Consider the following 19,718-nt stretch of genomic DNA (forward strand, 5'->3'; position numbering starts at 1 on the left):
ACAATCATGCGTTCTTGATTTTTAAGGTTTTTTTATGCTCCCTGTGTTACAGCTCGACAACATTGTCCTGTAAAGCAAAGCACCAACTTATCTGGTATTCTAAAATCAAGAAAAAGACCAACTTCAGTTGTTTCTTATTGATAGTGTTTTTGTTTTATGACAGACCTGATTCATTCTCCCCTCGGGCAATTACCACTCACCATTGAGGACCGTATGCAAACATTCTCTAAACACAGGAACAAGAAAACAAAGAGCAATTTTGGCAGAAAAATGAAGGTATTGTGTATTACGTTATCACATATTTTAGATTCTTAATGCACATTTCTTGACGGATTACCAAGATTATTTTTAGAAAAACTTTGCATCTTTAAGATTTTTTTTTTCTTTTCCGTTATGCTTGCAGGAAGGCTTTAGGGGCAGTCCGTGTCCAAGGAGTTTGCCAAGAGGTAAGTTAGTTTATGGGTCTGTTTAACTGATTGGTTGTTCATTTACCTTTATCCAAATTGAATACTAATACTTTGTCTGTCAAATTTTATGTTTTTTTTAATATTAATTTTTTACACAGTTTTTCCAATAAATTTTATTTTTATGATCTTACTTGTTACCCGAATATACATGAATTATTGGTTTAGCACAAGCTTATAGTTTTTTGGTTTGTAACTCTTTTAGGGGACTGGAATTCAAATGAATACATATGTAGTAGCTGATGAAAGTTGAAATGCTGAGGTAAATGGAATCAAGAACTGGAGATTTTTCCGTTTAGAAGTGTGTTGCTTTTTCTTGCATTTAACCCACATTGTTTATTTGTAATTTTTTGAAATGTATTTTTCTTTCTTTTGCTTCTAATTATTCACTTTTAATGTAATATGAAGGTGGGATTTTACCACTTGATTTCACCAGAATTGGAGGGATAATCACCATACACCTAATCTGTAGCTTACTCTATTATCATTTTATGCATCAAAAAGTAAATATTTGTTTATTGAGTACTTCGATTTGGTGTGTTACAATTGCACAAAAAAAAGTGAGGCTCATGATCCGTTTTACAATCAACCGATGGTTTCCAATTCCCATAACACGTTCACTCCAAATCTCCCACATGTAGGACCAAAAAATGTTCACAAATCCGGACCTCGCGAAGCGAGGTCACTCATCTAATTATAATTATAGAAATTAAAACGTTAAGAAAATAAATTTTAAAAAATTAATTAACAATAACAAAAACTATAAATAACATTAAGACATATATTATATTTAATTTTTTTCATGAGTAACTCGCGGATAAAAGTCATTCAAACGGTTGAAATTATACAGTTATAATAGACGTATATATTATCGTATAATCAAGGGCGTAGCCACTTTGCTTCAAGGTAGGTCCTAGGACCTACCTATTTTTCTTAATAATAACACAAAATATATATGCAAAATAATAGGGACCTATCTTATTAGTTTTAAAGGACCTACCTTAATGTATTATAATCTTTGGCAAAAAACAAAATTATCGGCCTATATTTTATAGAATAAGTTAATGCATCAATTCACTTTAAATTTATTCATTAGACAATAACCCAATCCAATTTAAATTAAACAAAAAAAGAAAAGAAGCCTAACTAAATGTCGCCCGGAGAACGTGATCATTGATCGACATCTCAAAACGATGGACACCTCATCACGTCCATACGACTCGACCCGCCACCACTAATATGTTTTACTCTTTTTTTTATTTTATTTATGCAAGGAACCATGTGATTTGTAGTTCTAGATTCGCCACTGCGTATAATTCAAAATAATCAATATATTATATCACTTTAGTATATGAATTATTATATCAAATTTAACAACAACGTTATTATTATATTTAAAAAAACATATATTTGTAAAGATTTCAACTTTATAGGTGTTTATGCGCAACACGTGGGCATCCGCCTAGTATACTTATAAAGAATGTATTTTTACTTGCACCACATGCATTTCAAACCTCCATAACTTTTCAATTTCTTTCTAATAATAATTATAAATTGGTTAATAATGTTAAATTAATGCGACAATTAAATTCTAATCATAAATTAACTAAACAACAATATTAAAATATTATATTTTACTTCTATTTATAATAATATGACTTTAACTTTTAAAGTCGTACTTTTGTATAATTTAAAATTTTATGCATAATAGTTAAATTATTAAATTTAATATAATGTTAAACGGTTAACTTAAATACAAAATTAAGTTAAACTTGAAAAAAAATCGATAGACTATTCTATATATAGTTAAAACTTATAAATGATAGTGTTAAACCTAAATTGTAATTCTAAATTAACATAAAAAACCATGAAACTATTTTTTATAATCCTTAAGAATTTTTAAATAAGTAGCTTAAATATAATTTACAATAAGAATAGTTAAAAGTAATATTATAAAAGAAAATTATAATGTTATATTTAAAAACAAAAACAATGTTTGTTTTTTTAAATAATTACAATCAAAGAAACTAACAATACTAATCAAATAAATTTTAAAAAAGTTAAATTTCTAAAACCAAATTAAAATAATTAAGAGTTTCTAAATATGTTATTTAAAATAACTTACAGCAACAATAATTAAAATTAACTTTATGTACAAAAATTATATCGTTATCTTTAAAAACAAAAACAATGTTTAATGTTTTAAATAATTACAATGATAAAAATTAAAATCTTAAGCAAATAAACATTTTAAAATTAATTAATCATAACAACAATTATAAATATAATTAAACAATATATTATATTTAATTTTATTTATAAGTAACCCCCAAGTAGAGGGCATTAAGACAACTGAGATTATAGAATTTTAAAAGATGTCTACATTATCATATAATTCAAAACAAACAATGTTTATACCAACTTATTACAATATTTATTATATAAGAGTTAACAACGATGTCATTGATATATTTAAAAAAACATATATTTGTAGAGATTTCAAATATATTATTGTATTATGTGCAACGCGCGGGTATTAGCTTAATCATCATATCATATCATATCATATCATATCATACTATATTATAAAGTAAGCATTTTTTCTTTCACCACATTCATTTGAAACTCCCATGCATTTTTCCTTTCACCACGTTCATTTGAAACTCCCATGACTTTTCAATTTATTTCTAATAAAGATTATAAGTTGGTTAATAAGATTAAATAAATATCAAACCTAAAATGTAATCATATATAACCACATTCATTTTAAACTCTCATGCATTATTCCTTTCACCACATTCATTTGAAACTCCCATGACTTTTCAATTTCTTTCTAATAATGATTATAAGTTGGTTAATAAGATTAAGTAAATATTAAACCTAAAGTGTAATCATATATAAACTAAATTTCAATATTAAAAGAATATCTTTACTTCTACTTATAAAGTTATGTTTTTTTAACTTTTTACATATTATACTTAATTTATTAGTTTTAATATATTTTTGGATGTAAACTATTATCATTTTAAAGCTACAACTTTTGAACAATTTGTATAAAATATTTAAATTATAAACTTAAATATAACATTACAGGACCAACTTAAATATAAATTTTAGTCTAACTTAAACAACCCAAATAATATTTTGTAAATAGTTAAAAGTGATAAATTGTAGTGTCTTTCTCATAATGATTATAATTTGGTTAATAAGGTTAAAAAATATCAAACCTAAAGTATAATCATATATTATATTTAATTTTATTCATGAGTACCTCACGCGTATAAGTCATTCAAACGATTGAGATATATTATATCAATTTAGTATATGAATTATTATATCAAATTTAACAACAACGTTATTGTTATATTAAAAAAACATATATTTGTAAAGATTTCAACTATATAGGTGTTTCTATGCAACGCGCGGACATTCGCCTAGTGATATGATAAAGGTAACATTTTTTCTTTCACCACATTCATTTGAAACTTCCATGATTTTTCAATTTCTCTCTAATAATAATTATAATTTGGTTAATTAGGTTAAATAAATATCAAACCTAAAGTGTAATCGTATATAAACTAACTTTCAATATTAAAATAATATATATTACTTCTACTTATAAAGTTATGATTTTTAACTTTTAACATATTATACTTAAATTTATTATTTTTAATATATTGTTGGATGTAAACCATTATCATATTAAAGATACAATTTTGGAACAATTTGTATAAAATACTTAAATTATTAATTTAAATATAACATTACATGGTCAACTTAAATATAAATTTTAGTTTAACTTAAACAACCCAAGGAATATTTTGTAAATAGTTAAAAGTGATAAATTGTAATGTCGTTCTAATAATGATTCTAAGTTGGTTAACAAGGGTAAATAAATATCAAACCTAAAGTGTAATCATAAATAAACTAAATTTCAATTTTAAAATAATATTTTTACTTCTACTTATAAAGTTAACTTTTAACATATTATACTTAATTTATTAGATTTAATATGTTGTTATATGTAAACCATTATTAGTTTAAAGGTACAACTTTTGAACAGTTTGGATAAAATACTTAAATTGTTAACTTAAATATAACATTACAATGTAAACTTAAATATAAATTTCAGTTCCACTTAAAAAACTAAAGAATATTTTGTAAATAGTTAAAAGTGATAAATTGTAGTGATAAATGTAAAAAACTAAATTGTAATCTCAATTTAACTAAAATATTTCCTAAAGATATTTTTATAATCGTTAAAAAATTTCAAATAAGTAGCTTAAAATAATTTACAATAACAATAGTTAAAAATAACTCAATATAAATGATTATATTGTTACCTTTAAAATCAAAAAATAATGTTTGATGTTTTAAATAATTATAGTGATAGAAAGTAAAACATTAAGAAAATAAATTTTAAAAATTAATTAACAATAACAACAACTATAAATAACATTAAACCATATATTATATTTAATATTATTCATTTGTAACACGCAGGTAGAAGTCATTCAAACGATTAAGATTATGAAGTCATAATAGATGTTTATATTATAATATAATTCAAAATAATCAATATATTATATCAATTTAGTATATGAATTATTATATCAAAATTAACAATGACGTTATTGTTACATTAAAAAACATATATATGTAAAGACTTCAACTATATAGGTGTTTATTTGCATTACAATGTCAATTTAAATATAAATTTCAGTTCCACTTAAAAACCAAATAATATTTTGTAAATAGTTAAAAGTGACAAATTGTAGTGATAAATACAAAAACTAAATTGTAATCTCAATTTAACTAAAATATTTCCTAAAGATATTTTCATAATCGTTAAAAGTTTCCAAATAAGTAGCTTAAATTAACTTATAATAACAATAATAAAAAATAACTCTATATAAATGATTATATTGTTACCTTTAAAATCAAAAAGTAATATTTGATGTTTTAAATAATTATAATGATAGAAATTAAAACATTAAGCAAACAAATTTTAAAATATTAATTAACAATAACAACAACTATAAATAACATTAAACCATATATTATATTTAATTTTATTTATGTGTAACTCGCGGGTAGAAGTCATTCAAACGATTGAGATTATGAAGTTATAATAGATGTATATATTATCATATAATTCAAAATAATCAATATATTATATCAATTTAGTATACAAAGTATTATATCAAGTTTAACAATAACGTTATCGTTATATTTAAAAAAACATATATTTGTAAAGACTTCAATTATATAGGTGTTTCTGCGCAACGCGCGGGCATTCGCCTAGTACTATACTATTAAGGAAACATTTTTCCTTTCACCACATTCATTTGAAACTCTCATGCATTTTTCCTTTCATCACATTCATTTGAAACTCCCATGACTTTTCAATTTCTTTCTAATAATGATTATAAGTTGGTTAATAAGGTTAAATAAATATCAAACCTAAAGTGTAATCATATATAAACTAAATTTCAATATTAAAAAATATCTTTACTTCTACATATAAAGTTATGTTTTTTAACTTATAACATACTATACTTAATTTATTTATTTTAATATATTGTTTAATGTAAATCATTATCGTTTTAAAGCCATAAATTTTGATCAATTTGTATAAAATACTTAAATTATTAATTTAATTATCATATTACATGTGTCAACTTAAATAGAAGTTTTAGTTTAACTTAAACAACCCAAAAATATTTTGTGAATAATTAAAAGTGATAAATTGTAATGTCTTTCTAATAATAATTATAATTTGGTTAATAAGGTTAAATAAATATCAAACATAAAGTGTAACCATAAATAAACTAAATTTCAATATTAAAATAATATTTTTACTTCTACTTCTAAAGTTATAAGTTTAACTTTTAACATATTATATTTAATTTATTAAATGTAATATGTTATTGTATATAAACCATTATCAGTTTAAAAGTACAACTTTTGAACAGTTTGGATTAAATATTTAAATTGTAAATTTAAAATTTTAAATATAACATTACAGTGTCAAATATAAAGTTTAGTTCCACTTAAAAAACTCAATGAATATTTTGTGAATAGTTAAAAATGATAAATTGTAGTGCTAAATGCGAAAACCAAACTGTAATCTCAATTTAACTAAAATATTTACTAAATATTTACTAAAGATATTTTTATGATCGTTAAAAAATTAATTAACAATAACAACAACTATAAATAACATTAAACCATATATTATATTTAATTTTATTCATGAGTAACTCGCAGGTAGAAGTCATTCAAACGATTAAGATTAGTCAATATATTATATATCAATTTAATATACAAATTATTATATATCAAAATTAACATCAATGCTATTTTTATATTTAAAAAATCATATATTTGTAAAGATTTCAACTATATAGGTCTTTCAACGCATGGACATTCGCCTAGTTTTGTATAAAACTATGAAATAATAAATAAAATTTATACATTCACAATGAAAATTAGGACAAAATTTTATAAATATAGGACCTCACCAATGGATTAGATAAAAGATGTTTCTATGGAAGTAGATGTATAATAAATTTATATGGTATGACCTCACCAACAGATTATATAAAAAATGTTTTTATCTAATTTACATGGCATGACCTCACTGACGGATTGGGCATTGGGATCTCTATTGTTGTGGCCTTGTGGGTTTTTGTGTTGGTGTAACGTATGTTTGAGACCAAGTGAATGTGTTCCTACAATGTTGTCCATTTACACCATTAGACCAACCAAATTAGTTACAACGGGTGTAGATATTAAGACCAAAAGGCTTATAAGTTATAACCCAACGGTGTAAGCTAACCGGTTGAGGGTTTTTAAGTCTTGTCTGAATTTTTTTTAATGTAAAATAATAGTAGTTTAAACTTTAGAGTGCGTGATCTTTTTTTTTAAATATTGGATGGGATGCAACAGTCGAGTTAATTCGAACAAACTTGGCATTTGGGATTATACGTTAAAATATGCTTTGCAAGGCATAAGATACACCATAAGCTTAATAAATACTACTATAAAAGTATATAAAACGAAAAGTAAATCTGAATACGGTTGATGCCAGTGGAGTATAAAGTGGATGTCGAGCAGAGTCGGCCCATCTAGAAAGCGAGTGTGGGAATTTTTTAGTGTTTCCCATTTTTGATGGCGTTTTATTTGAACAAGTTTAAGGCGACGAGACCAATACGCCCTTGGGGTTGCCTTATTCTTCTTCTCCAATAGCTCCCTGAGCATGAGCTTGAAAAAGTGATTGGTACCAAGACACCCTTGGGGTTGCCTTATTCTTCTTCTCCAATAGCTCCCTGAGCATGAGCTTGAAAAAGTGATTGGCGTCTGGCTTTGCTAATACTCGGTTGTGATGGCATACCTCAAAGAAGGCATCAAAAAAGGGGGAGTGGTCCCACATGCATTCATCATCACATGTATAAACCTCTAGTAGTTGCACGTTGTTAGCAAGGGGAAACGAAGCCTTGTTCTTAGATCATCAATGTCTATGTGTGAAGAAGTCTCATAGATCTTGTTATTCCTATCTTCGAAAAAAAAATGTTTCGAAATTTCTCTTAATATCGATACAAAACAGAATTTGATTCGTATCTTCGAAACCGGATTCCAAGATTATAAGGAAAAACCCTAATCTTGTTGTAGTGTATGATGCTTCAATTATTCGTTGATATGGAGGATTTACTCGTAGTAAAAAAATATGCAAAACAAATTGACAGGAGGAGTTACCTGAGAAGAATGATCGAGAGACAAGTCGAGCGTGCGTGCAGCAGCGGTTCTTCGACCAGAGACACCAAAAATCTTTTTGTTAATTGTAATTCATGATCTAGGACTTTGTACTTCTGTAGGGAGATATAGTATGTTGATATTCCTTGTACTCATATCTATCTAGATTTTAATTGGAGGAAATTACACGATTACGATTACTCCCTCGAGTATATTTAATTTTTATTTTTAAAAATTCATTTGGATAGTTTTTATATCATTAAAAGCTATACGTTTTGTAAAAGACATGAAACAACTATTATATCATTATCAATTTTTTATTGTATATTTATTATTAATTTATTAAAAATTACTTAAATAAATTATATGAGTCCACCGCACACTTTTTTCTATTTTCTTATCTATCTAAAACCTACAACCAGCTACCGACCATCGCCTCCCAAACAGCGGCTACATCAAACCCTCACTCACTCCGTCGCACCAAAATTCACTACATCAGCGACGAGTTTACAAAGATGAGACGATATGTGTGAGTGGCGCCGATGACGATGGTCAGATGATGGTATAGATCTAAGACGATGGTACGGTGGCGATGGTTTACATACCTAAGGGAAACCTATTATAATCGAAATATGCACAGGAGTAGGGTTTACATACCTTTAAATTTATTATAACAAATAAATCTTTGATCATTTCCTTTGTGTCTTTAGAAAGCAAGCATCAAAAGTATGATTTCTTTAATGACTCACACCAAAAACCCTGGAAACCCTACAATGAAGAGGAGAGAGGGTAGAGAGATAGAAATTTCATTCATTAGCTTGTAGGTAAAGGTATGAACAAAATTTGTTAGTCTTGGGCTTCTATTTACAGTTTACATAATTTGCAGACAAAGTCATGTTTAAATTAATTAAATAATAAATTTAATCTCAATTCAAATATTTTCCTTATCTGCATCTAGAAGGCTTCCAGAAACCCTGGGGATCAAGATAAAATCGTTTATACCATGGATGATTATAGAATTGTTTATTCTGCTCAACTATTGAACAATTACAATTCACCCCTTCCACCTTTAATTAATTTCAGTTAATCCCAAATTAACTTCATACTGATTCTGATTAACAATTAATTAATTCTTATTGATTTCTCATTAATATATCAATCATATAAATTAAAAAATCAATTATTTAACAATTGATCTCATATTAATTTATTAATCACATAATAAAACAATAAATCAACTATTTACTTTCAATTAATATATTATTCACATAATATATTAACAAATAATTTTCCCATAATTGTCAGTTAGTTTATTAATCATATAATAATCTAATAAATTATACTTCTCTCTCTTAATATCATTTCTGGTTATTTATGGTCATGAGGTCAACTTAAAAAAAGACTTTGTTTCTAATTATAAGAATATACTAATTTAGTTATGAACTTAGATACCTTAATCCAACAGTTTCCCACTTGGATAAATCTATAACTATAATTGTGGATATAACCTTGAACTAAACACCAAAGAGTGCTTTCCAATACTATTGTCAAACTCTGATTCAAATCAAACGTTGGCCCCAAGATAAGAGATCGGTTGTACCTTTGTTCTGTAAGATATCATATGAACAAAGTCACAGATTAAATGATCAACCTCATGTTTATTATTCAGTTTCTTGATTTCCCGATTTGTGATCAAATTCATACTAGAAAATCGAACACATCAATTTAGGCCGGACCAGGTGTGGTTCTTATAAATCAACTCAAATCATCAAGTGGCCTAAAGATATCGGTTTTCTTGTTAAGGCAAAATGAACTAATAAACTTTGACTACATAATTGTAGCCTTTACTAATCAAATCATACATGACACTATGTTTTATAACATCAAGTTATTGATGTGCTTACGCAATACCAATGCACAATTAACTTGCAAATTACAACTTATGTATCTCAATTTGAAGAATAGTAAATATTATCCTCTTAGAATTACTCGTGATTAAGTCCATGAAGTAATCTCTAAGCGTGAGTTTAATCAATACTTAAAATCCCTATTTTCAAGTACTCATGAATATTGCAACAATCCCATACAATGTCTAATCTCCATAGACAATCTACAAACAATCCATGACAGTCTTAATTCACTACTTACTTCAAAAAGTATGAACGATTGTCGAATTTCAAAGTGAAAGACAATAATAAACTAATTTCCTTGTAGTGGCGTAAATGAATATGTTGATCGTGTTTCTAATAATGACAATGTTAATTGTGGATTTGATTATTATGATATCGCTTGTGATACTATCATAATTGACCAAACGAAAGGAAATCTCATTACCAACTAGACATTTACTTGGAGTTGTACAATTCAAATTGTATTATATATGAGAATTTTGTTCATTGGAAAATTATGACTTAAATCATTGTTCACATGTTTATGTGACGCACGTGAATGACTAATGTATTTAGTACATGTTGATATAGACTCTTCAAATCCACCACGAGGGATGATAACTCTATTCATCATGATTTACTAATGCTTCAGTAAATATGATTTTATTTGTAAGATTAGATAGAATTCTAATACTTTTGAAAAGTTCATGAGTAACATAACGAATGGATGAATATATTAGGCAGAAAGACAAAAGATTCTCCAATCTGAAAAGAAAATAGAGTGCTTTAATGGCATGTTTTATGACCATCTTAGTAATTGTGGAATTGTATCACAATCAATCCCCCAAGAACATCTTAGTGTAATTGTATGACTAAGAAGAGGAATCAAACATTGTTGGAAATGGTTTGATCATAAGATGATTCATACTTTGTTCCCAACCAAGTTTTAGACCCATGATCTAGTAACTATAAACCATATATTGAATCTCTTCAAAAATAAGAAGGATAATAACACCTTGTAATATGTGGAGTAATAATGTTTTCTTGCTTTATCACATTTAGAATCGGAGATGTGATGTTTTCGTTGTTCGATAAACAAAAGATAAACTAAGACCTATTCTATGAAGTGTTTTCTTGTCAGAAATCCGTGCGAACTTTTGAATATTTGTTTTAGCTCGTCGATGAATGTTCTTTGAGAGAAAACACATATGTCAATAAGTCAGTGGGAGTCATGTTGATCTTGATCTTGCAAGAGTCAACCGACAATGATCCTTTTAGTTATCACCAGCACGCAACTTGAGGCTGAAAACTTGTTGTGTTTAATCGACATATTCATAGTTTTGTGCACTTCCAGTTGAGTTCTATGTTCTTCATTTAACTACAAAAGCAAAGCACGTTGGTTAGTGAAAGTACACTAATCAATATGGTCGGGATGCTAACAACATGGAAGCACTGGTAAGCCTTTGAGCTACCATATGACAAGAAATTTAATAGCGAAGTTCGGGTCACGAAGGAAAACTGAATTTGAATTTGGTTTGTCCTAAACCTTGTCTTGTGACTATAGGTTGGAAACGATAAATTCGCATGGATATGGACATATGCACAATCAAATATAGGTGACAAAGGTTTCGTTATAATTCATGAAAATGATTATGAGGAAATACTTTCACTGATATATTTTAAGGATCTAATAAGGACCAATACAGATATTGGGACAAAATTGCAAAAATGGTCCCTGTGGTATGCATTTTTTTAGGCTTTCAGTCCAAACCTCGAATTTTTTGGATTTATGGTCATTTTGGCCTAGTTTGTACGTAGAATTGGTCCCCTGACTTAACTTCCATTAAGTTGTTGTTGTTAACCCCCTCATGTGCCTCCCGTACGAGGGTATATTTGTCTTTTCACTTCTAAGGGACAATTTTTGCACCTAAAAATATATATCCTATTTTTTTTAAAAAAAAAATACCTATTTATTTATTTTAATAATTAAAAAATAAAAGAGGTCTCTCTCTCTCTCTCTCTCTCTCTCTCCCTTTCTCGTTTTGTGGTAAAGCTGAAGAAACACACTATTTCCCTGCCACAAACCTTCAAGTCCATTTTCATCATCTTCAACGTCTTCATCTTTCAAGCATATCACACAAACCACCGCCATACACCACCTTTCAACCACCAACTCCAACCTGGTATTAATCTCGCCATCACAGACTTGTCATCACGCTATTTGGCTTGTTCAGATTCGTGTGGTTTCTTGTTGAGTTTGAATCTTGGGCCCAGTCAAGCTCTCTATGAAATCGTTACAATGAACACAATCGAGTTCGTTGCCACATACCAATCTCCTACCCTTGGAATTTTTCTTTCTTTTCTCTTGAATTCGGTCAGACCCGGGGTAATGGCTGGTGGAGATGTTCCATGAGGAAAAAAAAGCTTATAGGTCATCTGTAATGGAGGTTTTCAGGGACAAACGACTTAGTTTAATGGTGGAGGAAGTGACTAATAGTTGTAACAAAAGGGAAGAAGAAAGACCCTCATTTTGGGTTCTCGATCACACACACTCACTATGTATTTCAATTGTAGATTTCGGTAAGATCCATTGCTTGTAAGTGGATGGATCAACATCTGCAAATTAAGTGGATTTAACTCTAGGTATAATGGATGAGTGGTGTTTGGTTGTAAAAGTTTTCTTCTTGTTCACTTGTTCTTGTTTTATTTTTCTGATTTAAGTTTAGTACTTGTTCTTTTTTTTTATTTTACTTGTTCATCAACAAATGCAAGTGTGATTGATCAGTAAATCTAGTTTGAGATAGCATTTGAAACTTACCCATCAATTCCCAATTACGACCCACATATTTTTCTTGATTCGATGGAAACAACTAGACAAGTGGTGGCTCTTCTAGATGAACGGATTCATAAAGCAGTAGAATTGCCAAATCTCCTAGAATTATAACCTGTTAAAGATGGTTTTGGGGTGGAATCAAAACCTGTTGAAGATGGTTTTGGGGTGGAGTAGGTGGAGCAAATGAACCAATTCGACGCCTGCCTCCTTCATAAGGACTCTTAATGTCTTATACCTAGTCTTACTTTACTTCCTCATCATCGACAAACAAGAGGTTTGGAGTGTCCTAGAAATTTGGGTTTCTTTAAAATAAAAGAGAAACGGAAAGGGTGAAGAGAAAAAAGAAGAAAGGGAGATGAGGATAATAACATAGGCAGTGTTGGTTGTATTTGGGTGGTTGATTTGTGGTAGCTAAAAGGAAGAACGGTGGTGAGGGTGGTGAGGATCTGATGGTGGGTTTTGAAGAAGATGATGTATCTTCTTGGTATTAAAGAGAGAGAGAGAGAGAGAGAGAGAGACCTATTTTATTTTTTAATTATTAAAATAAATAGATTGGTATTATTTATTTATTTTTTAAAAAAGAGGATATATTTTTTTAGGTGCAAAAATGGTCTCTTAGAAGTGAAAAGACAAATATACCCTCATGTGGGAGGCACATGAGGGGGTTAACAGCAACAACGTAATGGAAGTTAAGTCGATGGACCAATTCTATGTACAAATTAGGCCAAAAGGACCATGAATCCAAAAAAGTCGAGGTTTGCACTGAAACCCAAAAAAAAATACATACCACATGGACCATTTTTGTAATTTAATATGATTACGACATCCCTCTTCATATTTCGAATTGAGAGGAATGACAAGGAATTGTTTAAACTTTTAGGAGATTTGTTTATCATGTCTTGAAAGAGTTTGAACACATACATTATCCAGATAAAGTGCATAAGCTTAAGAAGCCTAATTAGAGGCTTGACGAAGCATTGCGAAATAGGAATCTGAAAGTACTTCCACTTAGAAATTGAATTCCCATAGTTTTTATGTGTTGATTCGTTAGTAGTGCAATGGATTAATGAGCTGGTTACCGAGTTTTATAATGACTAGTTATCTTGATCGGATCTCATAATACTAATAATCAACAAACATATAACATAGTGAACATGTAATTAGTGAATACATAATCAATTTAATATATACATATTATGAAAGATAAAATCTAGTAATTTTCTTATCAATGGTCATGACAATAAATCAAAGCGTAACATGAAGATCTATTGCTCTCTAACACAATTAAAGTCAACAATTTATATTACCTGACCCTAGGATTAGATCAATTCGTAGTCCTAACAGTTTATGATCATCAATTAAGATTCAAGTTAATGTAATTAGATTGATAGTCTTAAGTACACATAACTCAACAATAGAAAATAAAAATGATAACTTTAACCTGAAAGGTAAGGTGATCAATCAACCCTAAATAATAATTGGTGGATTAGGTGTCTAAGCCCATAACTATAATTGGTATGCACTTGACCCGCTAATAGCATGGTCCTTTTGGGTTGTCTTCACCATAGCAATTTGATATGATGAATTATGGAGAAAGAGGTTAATTTGTGATTTATTAATATATTATAAGAATAATATATTAATTGAGAAATCATATTATTTAATTAGTATTGATCAGAAATTAATTTGGAATTAATTTAGTGATCAAAAGAGACGGATTGAAATAACGGGGACTGATTATGTAAATCAATAATAGTTGTAGTTTGGGCTAATGGACCCTATTGATAAGGGGTGGACATAAATCTATGGTAAGCCCATAGAGTTTTCGTCCAAGGCCTATCATGTGGGGGTATGTGGATTGCTTAAGGCCTAAGCAAGGGAATTAGGGTTTCCAGTTGAAAACCCTAAGGAGCCTCAACTATAAAAGGAACTCCAAGGCTCTTAAAATCGGCCCTTTATGCTTCCATAGAGAACCCTAGACAATTTATAGAGCATTGATCCTCTCTCTATTGTTCATCCATTGCTACTTGGTGTTTGTGACTCCATTAGAGGTGCAACAGTTGAGACATTAAGCTCTTGAAGGTCGAGATCTACAATCAACAAGAAAATGTATTCTTCCAACTATGTTTAGTTATTAGTTTAGGAAAATTATATGCTAGATCAGGGTTTATGCTTTGGATAATTAATTTGCATGTATAACTTGAGAAAAACCTAGATCCAAAGCATTAGGGTTGCATGTGCACCATAGAATGTTGTAGTGCTCAAAACTCATTAGTGGTATCAGAGCTTAAGGTGTTTTTCTATTATATTTGATGTCATTGTTGATTGTTCAAAGCTGGAAGAAATCGAATTCTGGATTCTGCCTGATGAACTCGACGAGTTGGACCAACTCGACGAGTCCAAGCCCTGACTCAACGAGTTGGCAGATTTTTCGGATTTCAGGCCTAAATTAGATAAGGATAATTACCATAAGTTGTTTTTACTTATTAAAATCAAATTTTATGATATGGTAATGAATATCCTTATCTAATTGAGAGATAATTGTCAATTTTTAAGATAATTACAAGATTATGTGATAAATTAATTATTTGTAAAATTTGATTTGAATTTTCTTACCAAAACAATGGATTAGGTCAAATTATGTGATAATGATAAATTATATGATTAATTTAATTGTTTTAAATTTGATCTAAAAGTTTTGAAAAGTTTCAAAATTTTCCCTCAAGTTTTGGAATTTAAAATTGAATTAAAAAGTTTTAATTTTGAAATATTAAATTCTAAACCCTAGTGTTTTAAAAGTTTAAAATACAACCATTATACTATTATAATATTAAAAGCTTAATTTATATATATATGTATAAGATGAGTCAGTCTTACCGTTAGTAGGCCTCATTCACGAAGCCGATCTATAAGGGTGGTATAAGGAAATTGCCTATAAAATGGCGGATGAATGAGTGTCCACTCTCACCCACCGCTTCCTTGATTGGTGGAGGGCCGTTAGCTGAACGGGTAGGATAAGACATTAATTCCCTCATTAATAAGTATAATAATTAATATAAAGTAACTAAATGTTTCTCATAAATTCCCAATCTTAGTTACTTTAGGAAAAATGTGAAACTGATGCTAGTCCATGAAATTGGATTTTGCACCTTACCAAGTCATTAGTGGAGCGTGTGTGGTTAACCGACACACTAAATTGGACTAACAAGGGTGGCGAAGGGTAGCTCGATGATTATCATAGATCAATGGAACGTGTGTGGTTAACCGACACATTGATTAGGTGATAAATGACATCAAGAGTGTCAAGCACATTTGCATGGTTATTCACACCTTGTTTGTGATCCTCGGTATCCCAGACACAAACTTGAAGGGCATAATTGAGATTAAACATGTCATTGAAAAGTTCAATGAATATTAAAAGATCTAGGAATTTCATATAATAAAACTTAATTCTTTTGATTTCGTTTTTGGTGGTGAAATTGGTAAATCGTCATTTACCTACCTTCAAATAGTTTATAATTGGATTATGGCATCCCTTTTCTGAATTGTGAATTATTGTGTTGGGTCCTAGCCCTAATATTTCATTTGAGTGTTATATTAGGGATTTCCTATATAATAAAACATGTTCTTCTTTTTCAGATGTCTACCAACGCTTCTGGCTCCAACTCCAACTATCTCTTAGGCATTTGTGGGAGGGTCACTTTTGATGGATCCAATTTCAATGATTGGATTCGTAACATTCGAATGTACCTACGGTACGAGGACAAGGAAGAGATTCTCGACAAATAACTCGTCGAAATCGATGAAAATACTGCTACTCCCGAACAAATCACCGAGTATAGGGCCAAATGCAAAGAAGCGACAAAGGTGTCATGCATTATGGTGGCCATTATGACTCCTGAACTGCAGAAGTTCTATGAGGACTACTGGCCTTACGACATGTGCCAAGATTTGATGGGAAAGTACCATCAAAGTGCGCGTCAAGAAAGGTATGAGATAGTTGCCTCGTTGATAACAACCAAAATGAAGGATGGAGAGTCCATCACGAGCCACTTGCAAAGAATGCAAATATATGTGGATTGATTGATAAAGTTGAATGTCAACTTTGACGAAGAGCTGGCCATTGATATTATCCTTCACTCTTTACATCCTTGTTATGATAAGTTCAAGATGAATTATCATATGAATAAGGATGAGGTCACCTTGAGAAAACTTCAAGGGTTGTTAACAACTGATGAAAGTGGAGTAATCGCGTCCACTCCCACTATTGTTGTTTCCCTAGTCCTGACTATTGTACATGGGAAGGGGAAGAAGAGGAAAACTCCCTCTAAGAATCACAAGGGAAAGTCTCATGATGGATCTTCTTCAAGTGGATCCAAAGGAAAAACTGGTTCTGCTACTCCTTCATCTGATCCAAAAGAAGCATAGTGCTTTTATTGTCATGACAAAGGGCATTGGAAACGAAGCTGCCCGAAGTATCTGCAGGATGTCAAGGATGGGAAGATAAAGCCCACATTCACAGGTATTTACACTATTCTGTCTAGTAACTCATCACATACTAGTTCTTGGGTCCTTGATACACGATGTGGTTTTCACATTTGTTCTGATTTGCAGGGTCTAAGAAAAAGTAGGGATGCAGAGCATGGAAAGACGAACTTGATAATGGGGAATAGGAAAGTGTCACCTCTCACCAAGATCGAGACTTATTCTTTAGTGCTTGGTGATGGGTTCGGGTTAGATTTGAATAATTGTTGCTACTCGTCAGAGATGACGAGGAAGATTATATATTTTCATGGTTTGTACAAACAAGGTTTTAGATTTTTATTTAATAATGAAGTTGGTTATGTTGATGCTTTTTATAATGGTACTTTTTATTTTGAAGCATTGTTTTGTAATGGTGTATATGAAACTGTGTTGGTTGTAGATAAATTAGGAAATAATGTGTTGCATATTGATTCGTCTAATAGTTTGGACAAAGCATGCTTGTGGCATTGTCGTCTTGGACATGTCAACAAGAAGCGCATAGCCCAACTCCAAAAGGATGGAGTATGTGAGTCATTTGACCTTAGGTCGGATGACACGTGTGAATATTGTCTACTTGGAAAGATGACTAAGTCGTCCTTCATTGGTTCTTGTGGAAGGGGTGAAGGATTGTTGGATCTCATACACATAGATGTGTGTGGGACCTTCAGATCCACCACAAGGGATGAACATCGCTTCTACGTGGCTTTTATTGACGATTATAGCAGATATGGATATATCTACTCAATCAAACACAAATCAGAAACTTTTGAAAAGTTCAAAGAGTTCAAGCAAGAAGTGGAGAATCAATTGGGCAGGAAGATAAAGATTCTTAAATCTAACAGAGATGGTGAGTATCTTAGTATCGAGTTCTACGACTATCTTAAGGAATGTGGAATTGTTTCACAATTGACGCCACCTAGGACACCACAACTTAATGGTGTGACTGAGAGGCGAAATCGAACCTTGTTGGACATGGTTCATTCTATGATGACTCGAGCTTCGTTACCTATCTCGTTCTGGGGGTATGCATTAGAGACTGTCGCCCACATCCTTAATCTAGTCCCAACTAAGAAGGTTGCCAAAACACCTCACGAGATGTGGACAAGGAAGGTTCCCTCGTTAGCACATATCAAGGTTTGGGGTTCCGAGGCTTTTGTAAGACGAGAGACTCACGACAAGTTTGAAACTTGTAGTGAGCGTTGTATTTTCATCAACTATCCACATAAGTCTTTTGGATATCTGTTCTACAAACCTAGTGAGAACGTGGTCTTTGTATCATGGAGGGGAGTCTTTCACGAGAAAGAACTCATATACCAAGAGGACAGTGGGAGACAAATTGACCTTGAAGAGCTTCAAGAGTCGAGTGATGAATGAACCTCTAACACTAGCACTCAACCTGAGGAAGAGACTCATGTTGAACCAGTTCACAAGTTCTTACCTCTGAGATGTTCCAGTAGGGTTAGTGTTCCACCTGTGTTATATGGTTTCCATATAACTGCTGAAGGTGATACGTTTATCAGTAATAGTACATTGATAAATTTGGATGAACCTAACAACTTCAAGGAATCCATGGCGGACCCAAAGTCTACAAAGTGGAAAGAGGCAATGGACAGCGAGATTCAGTCCATGTATGAAAATCAAATTTGGAACTTGGTTGATAACGTGTCAAGTTGTAAGACGGTTGGATGTAAATGGATATTCAAGAAGAAGATCGACATGAATGGGAAGGTGTACACATTCAAGGCACGAATGGTTGCGAAGGGCTTTACTCAAACTTCGGGAGTTGACTATGACAAGACCTTCTCACTAGTGGCCAAGATCAAATCTATAAGGGTTATGTTGGCCATAGTTGCGCTTCATGACTATTAAATATGACATATGGATGTCAAACCTGCTTTCCTTAATGGGAAACTGGCTGAAGATGTTTACATGAGTCAGCCAGAGGGTTTTGTAGATGCGAAGTACCCTAATAGAGTGTGTAAGATTGAGAAATTCATTTATGGATTAAAAGCAAACATCTCGCAGATGGAATATTTGTTTCGATGAGAAAGTAAAAGAGCTTGTTTTTTCGAGAAGCGAGGATGAGTCCTGTATATATGTCAAAGCTAGTGGGAGTATAGTTAGCTTGTTGGTATTGTATGTGGATGACATACTACTCATAGGAAACGACATTCCAACCTTGCAGGAGGTTAAGTCCTGGCTTAGGAAGTGTTTCGCTATGAAGGACCTCGGAGAAGCTGCTTATATTATGGG

Source organism: Lactuca serriola, chromosome 1 (genome assembly GCF_051521515.1).
Source record: "Lactuca serriola cultivar US96UC23 chromosome 1, Lser_US96UC23_V15, whole genome shotgun sequence".
Classification (NCBI taxonomy): Eukaryota; Viridiplantae; Streptophyta; class Magnoliopsida; order Asterales; family Asteraceae; genus Lactuca; species Lactuca serriola.